Source organism: Anolis sagrei, chromosome 1, assembly GCF_037176765.1.
Source record: "Anolis sagrei isolate rAnoSag1 chromosome 1, rAnoSag1.mat, whole genome shotgun sequence".
NCBI lineage: Eukaryota > Metazoa > Chordata > Lepidosauria > Squamata > Dactyloidae > Anolis > Anolis sagrei.
Window position 1 is genome coordinate 338,477,681 of NC_090021.1, and position 14,509 is coordinate 338,492,189.

The 14,509-nt window shown below is 44.5% G+C and overlaps 1 protein-coding gene across 2 annotated transcripts in view; it reads left to right on the forward strand.

The window, feature by feature from the left end:
• The window catches only part of GNG2 (G protein subunit gamma 2), a 74,152-nt gene that overhangs the window by 42,862 nt on the left and 16,781 nt on the right, over positions 1-14,509 (forward strand). The window contains exon 2 of one of the 2 annotated variants that reach the window (XM_060753279.2): positions 13,247-13,329. The exons of the other annotated variant lie outside the window; for it this stretch is intronic. The gene's annotated coding sequence lies outside the window, so the exon portion shown is untranslated. The remainder of the gene's footprint in view (positions 1-13,246; positions 13,330-14,509) is intronic. 2 annotated transcript variants of the gene reach the window in all.

Consider the following 14,509-nt stretch of genomic DNA (forward strand, 5'->3'; position numbering starts at 1 on the left):
CAGTGCCTGGGGCAATCTTTTGTTGAGAGGTGATTAGCTGCCCTTGATTGTTTCCTCCCTGTTGGTCATTCCACAGATATATAAACCCATTTTCCTAGTTCCAATGGACCTCACAACCTCTGAGGATGCAGGCGAAACGTCAGGAGAGAATGCCTCTAGAACATGGCCATATAGCCCGAAAAAACCTACAACAACTCAGTTGGTTTCCCTCCCAGATCTGCTTGAGCTTTTCCTTCCTTTGGCAAAATTGCTTCATCTCCAGACGCTGCTTCCCGTCCTGTATTGACGTTTTTTATTTTTAGTCGCCACCAAACAAAGGCAGAGCCGCTGGGATTTGTCCCCGTGATGATGTCAGCGATGACAAAAGAGTTGGCCGGGAATCAAGGTCCCCTGAGCACCAGGCCCCTCGGACTGCCTTAATTAGGTATCCGTTCAGGAGATGAATTAAGTTAATTAGCAAACAGCACCTGGGGCACCGTATTCGCAAGGGCCCTGTGCAGAACTTCAAATACAGCAAACGGGGCGGGCGCACAGCTTGTCACAAGTCTCTCACATAACAGACACACACACACACTGCAGTGTCTTCCATGTCTCTCCGGACTTTGATGTGAACTTTAAAGTTTTTTGGGAGGATGAGGTTCAGCATTTGGACAGCAGCCCTAAAGTTATTGTCGAAGGCTTTCATGGCCGGAATCACTGGGTTGTTGTAGGTTTTTTCAGGCTATATGGCCATGGTCTAGAGGCATTCTCTCCTGACGTTTCACCTGCATCTATGGCAAGCATCCTCACTACCTCTGAGGATATTTTTTTTGTCGTGTCAGCAGCAACCGCTCCTATTGTGAGAGAATTGGCCGTCTGCAAGGACGTTGCCCAGGGGACGCCTGGATGATTTTTGATGTTTTATCATCCTTGTGGGAGGCTTCTCTCATGTCCCTGCATGAGGAGCTGGAGCTAACAGAGGGAGCTCATCTGCCTCTCCCTGGATTCGAACCTGCAACCTGTCGGTCTTCAGTCCTGCTGGCACAGTGCTTTAACCCACTGTGCCACCGGGGGCTCCACCTTTGAGGATGCTTGCCATAGATGCAGGCGAAACATCAGGAGAGAATGCCTCTAGACCATGGCCATATAGCCCGAAAAAACGTACAACAACCCAGCCCTAAAGTTGCTCTAACACAGACACAGGCAAACTTAAGATGTGCCTGGTTGTTTCCTCTCTGCTGTTTTGCTGTTGTAATTTTAGAGTTTTTTAATACTGGTAGCCAGATTTTGTTCATTTTCATGGTTTCCTCCTTTCTGTTGAAATTGTCCACATGCGTGTGGATTTCAATGGCTTCTCTGTGTAGTCTGACATGGTGGTTGTGAGAGTGGTCCAGCATTTCTGTGTTCTCAAATAATATGCTGTGTCCAGGCTTGTTCATCTAAAATTACAACAGCAAAACAGCAGAGAGGAAACAACCAGGCACATCTTAACACCTCTCAACAAAAGATTTTCCCAGGCTCAGGCAGGCCTTCAAAATGCTAATCAAGGTGGTCAGTTGAAACATTCACACCTAGTTCCAGCAGAGAAGAGTTCTTTGCCCCACCCCAGCCATTCCACAGATATATAAACCCATTGTCCTATTTCCAACAGACCTCACTACCTCTGAGGATGCTTGCCATAGATGCAGGCGAAATGTCAGGAGAAATGCCTCTAGAACATGGCCCTATAGCCCAAAAAAACCCACAAGAACTCTCTGCTTCATTCGGAAAAATGCTGCACTCGCAGAGCTCAGGCAGTGTTGTATTTCAGTGTCAATGTTGGCTTTTGTGGAGAGGTGGCTGCCAAGGGAGTGGAAATGGTCCACATTTTCTAATGTTACACCATTAAGTTGTATTTCTGGCATTGCAGAAATAGATGGAGCATCTAGCTTCCATCTTTCTAAGCCATTGGTTCTATGGCCAAACAGCTCTTACTGTCAGGAAGTTCCTTCTAATGTCCAGAAACTTTGACAGAACTTGGTCATCTAAAAACACGAAGAGAAGTCTCTCCTAATTCTGTGCCTGTATGGGGTGCATGGCCCACATAATGTCAATTAATTGGAATCAAATTATACTTTTGTTGCCTCTGGCTCTTCTTTATTCTAAAAGTTGAAACCATCTCCAAAAAAGGAGAGGGAGGAAATGACATACATCCAGGTCATGCTTGTAGCTTCTCCACCTGGGCCCTTCGAGATTCAATTAAAAGGAAGCGGGGAAGGGAAGTCTTGCTCAAGTTGAGCCTCAAATGGGGACAGGAAGAATCACAAGTTGGGAAGCAATTCAAGAGAGATATTGACAAGCTGGAATGTGTCCAGAGGAGAGCGACTCAAATGATAAAGGGTCTGGAGAACAAGCCCTATGAGGAGCGGCTTAAGGAGCTGGGCATGTGTAGCCTGAAGAAGAGAAGGCTGAGAGGAGATATGATAGCCATGGATAAATATGTGAGAGGAAGCCACAGGGAGGAGGGCGCAAGCTTGTTTTCTGCTTCTTGGAGACTAGGACGCAATGGAGCAATGGCTTCAAACTACAAGAGAGGAGATTCCATCTGAACATGAGGAAGAACTTCCTGACTGCGAGAGCCGTTCAGCAGTGGAACTCTCTGCCCCGGAGTGCGGTGGAGGCTCCTTCTTTGGAAGTTTTTAAACAGAGGCTGGATGGCCATCTGTCAGGGGTGATTTGAATGCAATATTCCTGCTTCTTGGCAGTATGGGGTTGGACTGGATGGCCCATGAGATCTCTTCCAACTCTTTGATTCTATGATTCTATGATAAGCACAAGTCCGGATCCAGGCCACAATGGAAACCGCCCCAGCCTTCTCTGTCAAAGGCCCCATCTACACTGCCATATAATCCAGTTTCTGAATCCAGATTATCTTCTTTGAACTGGATTACATGGCAGTGTAGACTCAGATGCTGGATTATATGGTAGTGCACAGTGGGTTAAACCTCTGAGCTGCTGAACTTGCCAATCAAAAAGGTTGGCGGTTCGAATCCGGGGAGTGGGGTGAGCTCCCAATGTTAGCCTCAGCTTCTGCCAACCTAGCAGTTCAAAATCATGCAAATTTGAGTAGATCAATAGGCACCGCTTCTGTGGGAAGGTAACAGTGCTCCATGCAGTCATGCTGGCCACATGACCTTGGAGGCATCTACGGACAACGCCGGCTCTTTGGCTTAGAAATGGAGATGAGCAAGGGAAAACCTTTACCTTTTAGATCCAGCCAAAAAGTGCTGGAGCTTCACCAAACTGCAACCCACATCATAATTACATCTGACTGAGCCATGGCTGTAAAAGTGGTGTCAAGCTGCATTAATTGTGCAGTGTAGATGCACCCAAGTTTTGAGTTTTCAGTATGAACAGCTCCTTCCAAGGCTTTTAGCCTTGTCTTTCCGATGGCACAGTTGGGTTCGTTGCAGCTTAACGAAGGAGCTGCTGATCTTCAGACAGGTTCTTCTGCAGCAAATACACGGGAGAAGCAGAAGGAAACAACAGGGAGAGACAGGCATCTGTCAGTTCAAGGGATATCTTAGAAAGTTTAGAGCCCCAGTTTCATTCCAGCAGCTGTGAATGGATGCTGGGTGCTTATTCTGCTGCATACAGCTCTCGCTGAGCTCCAAACATTGGGTAGCTTTTGCAACTACCCAAAATTCCATACCAAAGTGAGTTCCGAAGCAGAAATGAATATGTAGGTTGAGTATTTTTTTTAATCCAAATTGTTTAGGACCAGAAACATTTTGGACTTTGGAGTATTTATATACCAATCCCTCCACAATTGTGGATTTCACTTTTGCAGATTTAATTATTCATGGATTTGATTTGAAATGTACTTTCTAGGAATCTCAAGGCCAGGAATGAAAGAGAGAAGGAAGAAAACACAAAAGGGAGGGAGGGAGGGAAGGAGGAAGGAAAAAGAGAAGGAAAGGAGGGAGGAAGAGAAGGATGGATGGATGGAAGGAAGGAAGGAAGGAAGGAAGGAAGGAAGGGAAGGATAAAGGAAAGAGAGAAGGAAGGAAAGACAAAAGGGAAGGAAGGAGGAAGGAAAAGGAGAAAGAAAGGAGGGAGGAAGAGTAGGATGGATGGATGGATGGAAAGGAAGGATAAAGGAAAGAGAGAAGGAAGGAAAGACAAAAGGGAAGGAAGGAGGAAGGAAAAAGAGAAGAAAAGGAGGGAGGAAGAGAAGGATGGATGGATGGATGGATGGATGGATGGATGGATGGATAGATGGAAGGGAAGGATAAAGGAAAGAGAGAAGGAAGGAAAGACAAAAGGAAAGGAAGGAATGGAAGGAGGAAGGAAAAAGAGAAAGAAAGGAGGGAGGAAGAGAAGGATGGATGGATGGATGGAAGGGAAGGATAAAGGAAAGAGAGGAGGAAGGAAAGACAAAAGGGAAGGAAGGAAAGAAGGGAGGGAAGTAGGAAGGAAAAAGAGAAGAAAAGGAGGGAGGAAGAGAAGGATGGATGGATGGATGGATGGATAGATGGAAGGGAAGGATAAAGGAAAGAGAGAAGGAAGGAAAGACAAAAGGAAAGGAAGGAATGGAAGGAGGAAGGAAAAAGAGAAAGAAAGGAGGGAGGAAGAGAAGGATGGATGGATAGATAGATGGATGGATGGAAGGGAAGGATAAAGGAAAGAGAGAAGGAAGGAAAGACAAAAGGAAAGGAAGGAATGGAAGGAGGAAGGAAAAAGAGAAGGAGGGGTGGAAGAGAAGGAAGGGAAGGAAAGGGAAAGAGAGAAAGAAGGAAAGACAAAAGGGTAGGAAGGAAAGGAAGGAGGAAGGATAAAGAGAAGGAAAGGAGGGAGGAAGAGAAAGATGGAAGGAGGGAAGGGAAGGATAAAGGAAAGAGAGAAGGAAGGAAAGAAAAGGGAAGGGAGGAGAAAAAGGGAGAGAAAGAAGGAAGGAAGAAGGAAAGGGTGAAAGGGAAAGAGGGAGGGAAGGAGGAAGGAAGGAAGGATGATAAGGTGGAAGGAGAAAGAGCGAGGGAAGGCGGAAAGAAAGAGAGAAGGAAGGATAGGATGGTGAGAGAGAGGAGGGCCTGCGAAAAAGAACCCAAGGGGCCACATCCAGCCCTCGGACCTGCGTTGACCCATACCTGGCTTAAAGGCAGATGTGAACCGAAGTGTTCCTGCTTGCTAGTTCCTTCCCTTTTCTTGCTTTGCAGGGGCATCTCTTAGGGCTAGTCGCCAAATAGCATCAAACCTGGCCATGCCTTAAAAGGCTCTTTTGGAAGCTTCCTGCTGCATCCAAAAAGCAATTTTTCTCTTGATATCTGAAACATAGCAGCATTATATGCTCCTCGGCAGGCATGTAGCCAGGGGGGGGGCTCGGGGGGCTTCAGCCCCCCCCCCCCGAAATTCTCATGGTGGTTCGCGAAAAGGCCTTACTGGTGCATTATTTAAACTGTTATGTTTATTAATATCATGATTTGATCACCATACTCAATATATCCCATATGTATGGGGGTATTGGGGTAATGATACAAAAGGTTTGTTAGGGTAGACACTCTTTCACTCAGACTCAGCCCCCCCCCCCGAACCTCAGCCCCCCCCGAAACCCCCCCTGAAAATTTTTTAGCCCCCCCCAAAACGAAATCCTGGCTACGGGCCTGCTCCTCGGTCTTCCTAGTTATGCTGCAATCAAGAAATAAGTAGATAATAATAATAATAATAATAATAATAATGCCAATGATAAAAACTACGAGTTGGACTCAGTTTCCACAGCCTGGTGCTCTCCAGATTTCATGAACTACAACTCTAGTGTGGTTTAGTAGTTTGAGTGTTGGACTATGGCCCTGGAGTCCTGGGTTCGAATCTCTTTCCCAATCATTTGCCTATTTTTGGGCATGCATGACTTCTGGCACAATATCCTTGTTGGCACTGCCATTCCCAACCGAACGCCGCACGGCTGTTGCAAACTGTTGTGCCTGTCGAATCCCCGCTCCTTGCTAACATTGAAGGGAGAAGTCTGCAAATGCCAGAAAATACACGAAAATGTCATCTGCCTGCGTCCCAGAACGGGGGCATCTTGCTTGCGCTCCGTGAGCCAGCCGCCCAGATCTTGTTTAACTAGAAGCTGGTTGCCATCCGTTGCAAAATTATGTTGCGCCAAGCTGTGCCAGCAAAACAATCCAGAAACCACCTGTTTTTTTCAAAACTTTCCAGGATTTCAATAAATGTTCCATTCTTTTCAAAAAGAAAATTTTAGAATCATAGAATCAAAGAGTTGGAAGAGACCTCATGGGCCATCCAGTCCAACCCCATTCTGCCAAGAAGCAGGAATATTGCATTCAAATCACCCCTGACAGATGGCCATCCAGCCTCTGTTTAAAAGCTTCCAAAGAAGGAGCCTCCACCACACTCCGGGGCAGAGAGTTCCACTGCTGAACAGCTCTCACAATCAGGAAGTTCTTCCTCATGTTCAGATGGAATCTCCTTTCTTGTAGTTTGAAGTTAATTCATAATAAGATGGAATTTTATCTACAATATGCTATGTTTTCTTAGGCCAGGAGCAACTTGAGTAACTGCAAATCGCTTCTGGTGTGAGAGAATTGGCCGTCTGCTAGGACGTTGCCCAGAGGATGCCCAAATGTTTTGATGTTTTACCATCCTTGTGGGAGTCTCCTCTGACAGAGGGAGCTCAACTCACTCTTCCTGGTTTCAAACCGCTGACTTATTGGTCAGCAGTCCTGCTGGCAAAAGGGTATGACAACAGTGGCATGACAATTAAATACTAATTGTACAGCACTAGATTCCCATCTGGTATTGGAAGCTAAGCAGGATCGCTGGAAATCCTGCCTTGATCAGAGTGTTGGACTAGATGCCTCGTGAGTTTCCCTCCAAGCCTATGAATCACCATACTCTCCAGGCTGGCTCTCCCTTTTCCTCTTCCGTTCTCTGGATGCATCGACATAAATATAATATGTGGGTAACATTTTTATGACCTTCTTCATTGCAACTCACATTTAACACGTTTCCAGATTTCAAAGTTAACAACTGACGTCAAATGAGGTTTTAACCCATGAATCCTGGAACGCTTCCAGAGCTCGGTCCCTTGCACTCTTGTTCAGTATCTGTTTTCCCTTATGGCATTTGCGGACTGAGTAATTAATTCATTCAAAGCCATCATTATAACTTTCTGTGTACTCAGAGGCGGCCCTAGGTAATTTTCAACAGCAAACAGTATTTTGGCACCCCCCCCCCCCCCAACCAATCATTGATATATTTTTTTCAGTTTGTCGTGGGAGATCTGTGTGCCATATTTGGTTCAATTCCATTATTGGTGGAGTTCAGAATGCTCTTTGATTGTAGGTGAACTATACATCCCAGTAACTACACTTGCCGCATTTGCCCTCTTGCCTGGCCCGCTTTGGGTCCGGAGGCGTGCCTGAAGACCAAAAGTCACCTCTTCTCCTGACTTTCTCCTCAGCCATTGGGACCGAGAGAGAGAGAGAGAGAGAGACAGAGGTGGAGATGCCCACCTTTCCTGAAGGTAGGCGCAGAAACAAAGGAGGGAGCGGAGGTGGGAGATACCTCCAGCTGGAGGGGCTCTCTCTCTCTCTCTCTCTCTCTCTCTCTCTCTCTCTCTCTCTTGGTCCCAATGGCTGAAGAGAAAGTCAGGAGAAGAGGCGACTTTTGGTGCGCACGCTGGGGTCTTCAGACACACCTCCGGACCCGAAATGGGCCAGGTGTGGCGGCTCCTCCCCTTGGCCCACCTGCGGATTGGGGAGAGGAGAAGAGGCGGGTGGAGCGCCAGGGGATTGGGAAAAGGAGCCAGTCATGGGGAAGGGATCGAATGCGGAGAACGATTGAGCACCGGCTCTGCTCGCGCACTCGGTGGCCAGGTGGAGTAGGAATGAGAGGGGCTAGGCGAGGCTCAAGGGCCCGGCCCCTTTGGGAAGAGGATCGCCCGGCAGTGAGGCAAGAAAGCCGAGGCTCCCCCCGGACTACTAGGGCTGTTGTGAGCTGAGGGGGCGCTCCTCAAGTGGAGGTCGAGGGGCATTTACAGAGGCGCCTCTGCGCCCCTGGCAAAAAAAGTGTTCTGCGACCACTTACTTCGTGTAATGGATGAGCCGCCCCTGTGTGTACTATGTAGGCACAGCAAATGTGGTGCACCAAACGAATGCCACATTCTAGGGAGTGGAGTGGTCTGACCGATGATGTGCGGCTGAAATTTCAAAAAGCCACAAAGGCTGGATGCTGGATGCGAGGGGTAAGGAGCCAGTTTCCATGGAGATGGCTTCATTAGCATCGCATGACGTTGTGCTCAGCATCAGCATCAGGGGTGGCAAGTGGCCACAAAGACCCCTTCCTTTCCCTTCCCTTCTCTGCACCAATGAGGAAAGGGTTGCAAGGGCTGGTCCTGGCAGAGAAGGCTCATGACACTGTAGAACTACAACTCCCTGAGGGCATTTTGACAGTTTCCAGGCTTGGGAAGGGATGGAGAAAAGAAAGAAAAGCCCAAAGGGAGAGAGATGGAGAGAGAGAGAAAGGCAATGAAGAAATAGGGAAAGAGAGACTCCTTTGGAGCTCACCAGCAGGAAGGTCCAGGGGACTGTAAGCAGAAGCATCACAATGTATTATTATTATTATTAGTAGTAGTAGTAGTAATAATAATAATAATAATAATGGCAAGCACGCTATATCCATGTGCATATGCTGCCCTTCTCACACCGAAGGGGACTCAGAGCGGCTTATAAGTTATATGTAAATACAATATATTATATTATTAGCATAGCACAATATTAGTACCATACATTCCCATGTTGTACCATGCCACTATACTGTAATATTATCAGTAATATTACATGTAATATGAAATATATAATGAGCATATTGTATTATTATTATTATTAGTAGTAGTAGTAGTAGTAGTAGTACAGGGTTAGTCAAAATGCATAGGCCAATAAGCCATTCAATTGAATGGCTTATTGGCCTATGCATTTTGACTAACCCTGTATATTATATGTATACAATATATTAATTAACATTTGAGGAAAACGGCACTCTCTAACTTGACGCCTTTCAAAAGTCTTGGGCAAATGCCCCCTTAATCCTATATATTACTATATTCTACTATACCACTATAATGTAATATTATTAGTAATATTACATGTAAAATATATAATTATTGTATTATTATTAGTATTATATTGTATTACATCAGGGGTCTTCAAACTTTTTAAACAGAGGGCCAGGTCACAGTCCCTCAAACTGTTGGAGGGCCGGATTATAATTTGGAAAAAAATATGAATGAATTTCTATGCACACTGCACATATCTTATTTGTAGTGCAAAAAAACACTTAAAAACAATATAATAATTACAATGAAGAACAATTTTAACAAATATAAACTTATTAGTATTTCAATGGGAAGTGTGGGCCTGCTTTTGGCTGATGAGATAGAATTGTTGTTGTGTGCTTTCAAGTCATTGACCCTGAGTGAGGGCCAGGTAAACGACCTTGGAGGGCCGTATCTGGCCCCCGGGCCTTAGTTTGGGGACCCCTGTATTACATTATAATATTATTAATATTACGTGTGTATACAATGTATTCTATTATTAGCACAGCACAGCAACAGTAGTTTGGCTTTTTGTCTCTTGTGATTACATACTTGGATCAACATTTCCAGATTCTTTGGATTTTGTTAGAGAAGTGTGGACTTTGTTTTTGGATATTGCTGAACTTTACCTTGGACTAATTGGTCCCTGCTTATCTTCTTACCTAACTGGATTTCCCTATTCCTTTAAAATGCATTTTTTACTTGGCTGCTTTTACTTATCTTCAATAAAAGGATTGTTTTTCCCTAATGAATGTGTGGTGTTTTAAAGACAGAGTGCAACACATATGTGATCAGTTGTATCAACTCACATAATGTCCTTTTATGAGAGATTTAAAATGGTCTTTCATTTTCCATGTAGATAAACTCCCTCAACAGCTCATGAAGCGAGAGCACACTCCAAACTCTGTCTCTCTTCGTCTCCCTCTGCTGCTCCAAACACTTGCATAGTTCAAGCCTGAACAAAAATGTAACAGTATCCAATAGACCCAGGCTCAGCCTGACCAATCAGCTTCATGCATCTTATTTTTCAGTTGACACACACACGCACTGATTCCTTACATGTTCCAACAATGATGGTGATGATCAGATCTGGGAGGAATAAAAATTATGCTGGATTTCACTGTCTTCCCTGCTATCAACAATAGTAGTTACTAGCTGTCCCCTGCCACGCGTTGCTGTGGCCCAGTCTGGTGATCTGGAAAATAAACTAATGAGAAAGTGTTGGTTTCTAATATAAGTAATTTCTTTATGCTTATGAGTAAACAGTATTTCTTGATGTTTCTTTGTCAGTGTTGATGTGGAGAGTGTGTGGTTTGCCTACTCTGGAACATGCAACATATAATTGTCCTTCTTTAAGGGTCCCTTTCAAATCTATGATACTATATCTCTCTGTGGGTGAATCATATCTATCTATCTATCTATCTATCTATCTATCTATCTATATCTATCTATCTATCTACGGCTGGATGGCTCTTTGTCAGGAGGGTTTTGATGATGTTTTCTTGCCCTGATGAAGTGAGTTGGACTGGATGGCATTAAGCATTTTCTGTTGGTCCTGGGGGTTCTGTGTGAGAAGTTTGCCCTGATTCTGTCGTTCGTGGGGTTCAGAATGCTCTTTGATTGTAAGTGAACTGTGAATCCCAGTGACTACAACTCTCAAATGTCAAAGTCTATTTCTCCCAAACTCCATCTGTGTTCATATTTGGACATATTGAGTGCTTGTGCCAAGCTTGGTCCAGATCCATCATTGTTTGAGTCCAAAGTGCTCTCTGGATGAAGGTGAACTACAACTCCAAAACTCAAGGTCAATGCCCATCAAACCCTTCCAGTATTTTCTGTTGGTCAAGGGAGTTCTGTGTGCCAAGTTTGGTTCAATTCCATCGTTGATGGAGTTCAGAATGCTCTTTGATTGTAGGTGAACTATAAATCCCAGCAACTACAACTCCCAAATGACAAAATCATAATTTTTTGAGTGATGGTCACTCCTTGTGTGGTGAGACGTTTTGTTGCCAAATTTGGTGTGATTTCGTTCAATTGTTCTTTTGTTTTCAAGGAACTCATTACGCATAGAACATTTTTATATATATAGACTAGTCAGAAGATTATATTAGCTCTTTGCAGTTTGCTCTTTCTGCTTCCACTGTGTCTTGATATCATCTGGTGCTCACTTTTCTGGTTTTATATTGTAAAACCTGCACAGAGAGATACTTTTTCTAGAAATAGAAAATGGGCTATACAGTTCCTTAAACAACCATTTTTGTAAGTCACTTAAGTTAGGATTACTTTGCCATCATTGATGTGTGCCTTCAAGTCATTTCCAACTAATGGTGACCCCGAGGCAGACCAAACACAAAGTTTTCTTTGCATTTTGCTTTTGCCTTCCTCTGAGGCTGAGAGTGTGACTTGCCCAGGGCCACACAATGGGTTTCCAAGGCTGAGCAGAAATTCGAACCCTGGTCTCCAAAGTCATCGTCCAACGTTCAAATTGCTCTGCCATAGGACCTTGACGTGCCGCTCAAGTTTCCAGTGTGGGAGATCCAAAGTGATCCTACCTTGACAGTCTAAGTGTATGCTATTTTGGGAGATGGAAGATAATGTTATTCACCTTATATAGCAGGTTTTTAAGAGATAATAAATTTGCAGTTAGTAGAAAGCCTATTAAAGGCAGCAATGTCGTGATGGCTCACAATGCCTGTCTTAAGTTTGACCCCACCTGAATTGCTATGACTCCATATTGTGGGATTCTGGAATTTGCAGTTTGGTGAGGCCCTGCCACTCTCTGGCAGAAAAGACTAAAGACCTTGTAAAACTACTACTCCTACAGGGTTGTTGTAGGTTTTTTTCGGGCCATGTTCTAGAGGCATTCTCTCCTGACGTTTCACCTGCATCTATGCCAAGCATCCTCAGAGGTAGTGAGGTGTGTTGGAACTAAGAAAATGGGTTTATATATCTGTGGAATAACCAGGGTGGGACAAAGAACTCTTATCTGTTGGAGCTAGGTGTGAATGTTTCAACTGACCACCTGGATTAGCATTTGATGGCCTGGCAGTGCCTGAGTCAATCTTTTGTTAAGTGGTGATTAGATGTCCTTGATTGTTTCCTCTCTGCTGGTCATTCCACAGATATATAATCCCATTTTCCTAGTTCCAACGGACCTCACATCCTCTGAGGATGCTTGCCGTAGATGCAGGCGAAACGTCAGGAGAGAATGCCTCTAGAACATGGCCATATAGCCCGAAAAAACCTACAACAACCCAGTGATTCTGGCCATGAAAGCCTTCGACAATACATACAACTCCTACAATTTCATAGTGGTGATCCGTGGCGGCTTAAGTGGTGTCGAACTGCATTAATTCCACAGTATATATGCACTTAGTAGTTTTGCAAGGTCTTTAGCCTTCTCTGCCAAACAGTGCTGGTGTCCTACCAAACTACAACTCCTAGGATTCCATAGCAATAAGCTATGACAATCCAAGTAGTGTCATAGAATCAATCATAGAATCATAGAATCAAAGAGTTGGAAGAGACCTCCTGGGCCATCCAGTCCAACCCCATTCTGCCAAGAAGCAGGAATATTGCATTCAAATCACCCCTGACAGATGGCCATCCAGCCTCTGTTTAAAAGCTTCCAGAACTGTGTTCACTCCACAGTGTAGATGCATCTGTAGAAATTGCCATAAATCGGAGTCGACATGAAAGGCACTCAACAACAACAATCTAGATATGGTTCTCTTTGGCTCTTATAGTTTACCCACAGCAGAGTCTACCGGGAAGGTCATACTTTGTCTTCGTTATTCTCATCGGAAGAGTTAATGACATCCTTTGCATTGTGTTGTCGAAGGGTTTCATGTCCAGAATCACTGGGTTGCTGTAAGTTTTGGGGGCTGCATGGCCATGTTCCAGAAGCATTATCTCCTGACATTTCTCCTGCATCTATGGCAGGCATCCTCAGAGGTTGTGAGGACCTCACAACCTCTGAGGATGCCTGCCATAGATGCAGGTGAAATGTCAGGAGAGAATGCTTCTGGAACATGGCAGTACAGCCTGAAAAACAGCAACCCATCCTTTGCATTTCTCTATTTGTGATACAGGGAGTTGGGTTGTTTATGGGACCTGTTTGCACCGAATAAAGGCTCCAAGTAGAATGGGTGCATCATATTTTCTTTTCTTTTGCAGGTTTCTCTTCCACTGAACGACTTCCGAGTGTTGATCCTGCCCTCTGCTCAAGATCGCACCACTGCCTCTGAGATCTGCAATAGGTAAGTTCTTTGCAAACAGGTTAAAGCACATAATATTGTCCTCCACGTCTACACCGTAGAATGAATGCAGTTTGACACCACTTTAACCCCTATGGCTCATAGCTATGGAATCCTACAAGTTGTAGTTTTACAAGGACTTGAGCCTTCTTAGCCAAGGTATGCTTGTGCTTCACCAAAGTATAACTCCCACGATTACATAGCATTGAGCCTTGGCCGTTAAAGCGATTAAGCGGAATTTAGTCTGGTCCCATGCAAAAGAAACTTGACACAAAGGCATGAGGAAAAAGAAAAGAAAACTGCTCTTGTCAGCAGAGTCAAAACATAAACTTGCAGAGTGTAGCATACAAAATAAACAGTGCAACAAAGTTACATAGTCCTTGTAAGAATTACAGAATGCAAAGAGCAAGGCTTCTTCATCTTCCTTCAAATGAGCAGCGCAAATGGTTGAGCACAATGCTGTGTGCATAAGCTCCTCAGGGCAAAGGTTTTTTGAGCATAGAGCTGAACTATATTCTAAACCACATACAGTTATACCCCACCGGGTATGGTTCAAACTTACTTGCTGACCTAGATTAGCAGCTGCAAATGATAATTAACAGGGAGATCATGCTCTCCCTCGATTCTGCCTTGGTTAGACTACACGTGGAATATTGTGTCCAATTCTGGGCACCACAATTGAAGAGAGATATTGACAAGTTGGAATGTGTCCAGAGGAAGGTGACTAAAATGACCAAGGGTCTGGAGACTAGACAGTCCATGAGGTCTCTTCCAGCTCTGTGATTCTATGATTCTATCTTCCTTCAAATGAGCAACACAAATGGTTGAGCAAAATGCTGTGTGCATAAGCCCCTCAGAGCAAAAACTTTTGAAGTTTAGAGCTGAACTGTATTCTAAACCACGTACAGTTATACCCACCAGGTGTGGCTCATACTTACTTGCTGACCTAGATTAGCAGCTGCACATGATAATTAAAAGTATACAGTTTTCTTTAACACACACATATACTTGGTGTTGATCCTTTTACAACTGAGGAGTTTATGCTATGTGCATAAGCTTCTCAGAGCAAACGCTTTTTGAGCATAGAGCTGAACTGTATTCTAAACTACATACAGTTATACCTTACCGGGTGTGGCTCAAACTTACTTGCTGACCTATATCATGCTCCCTCTCGATTCTGCCT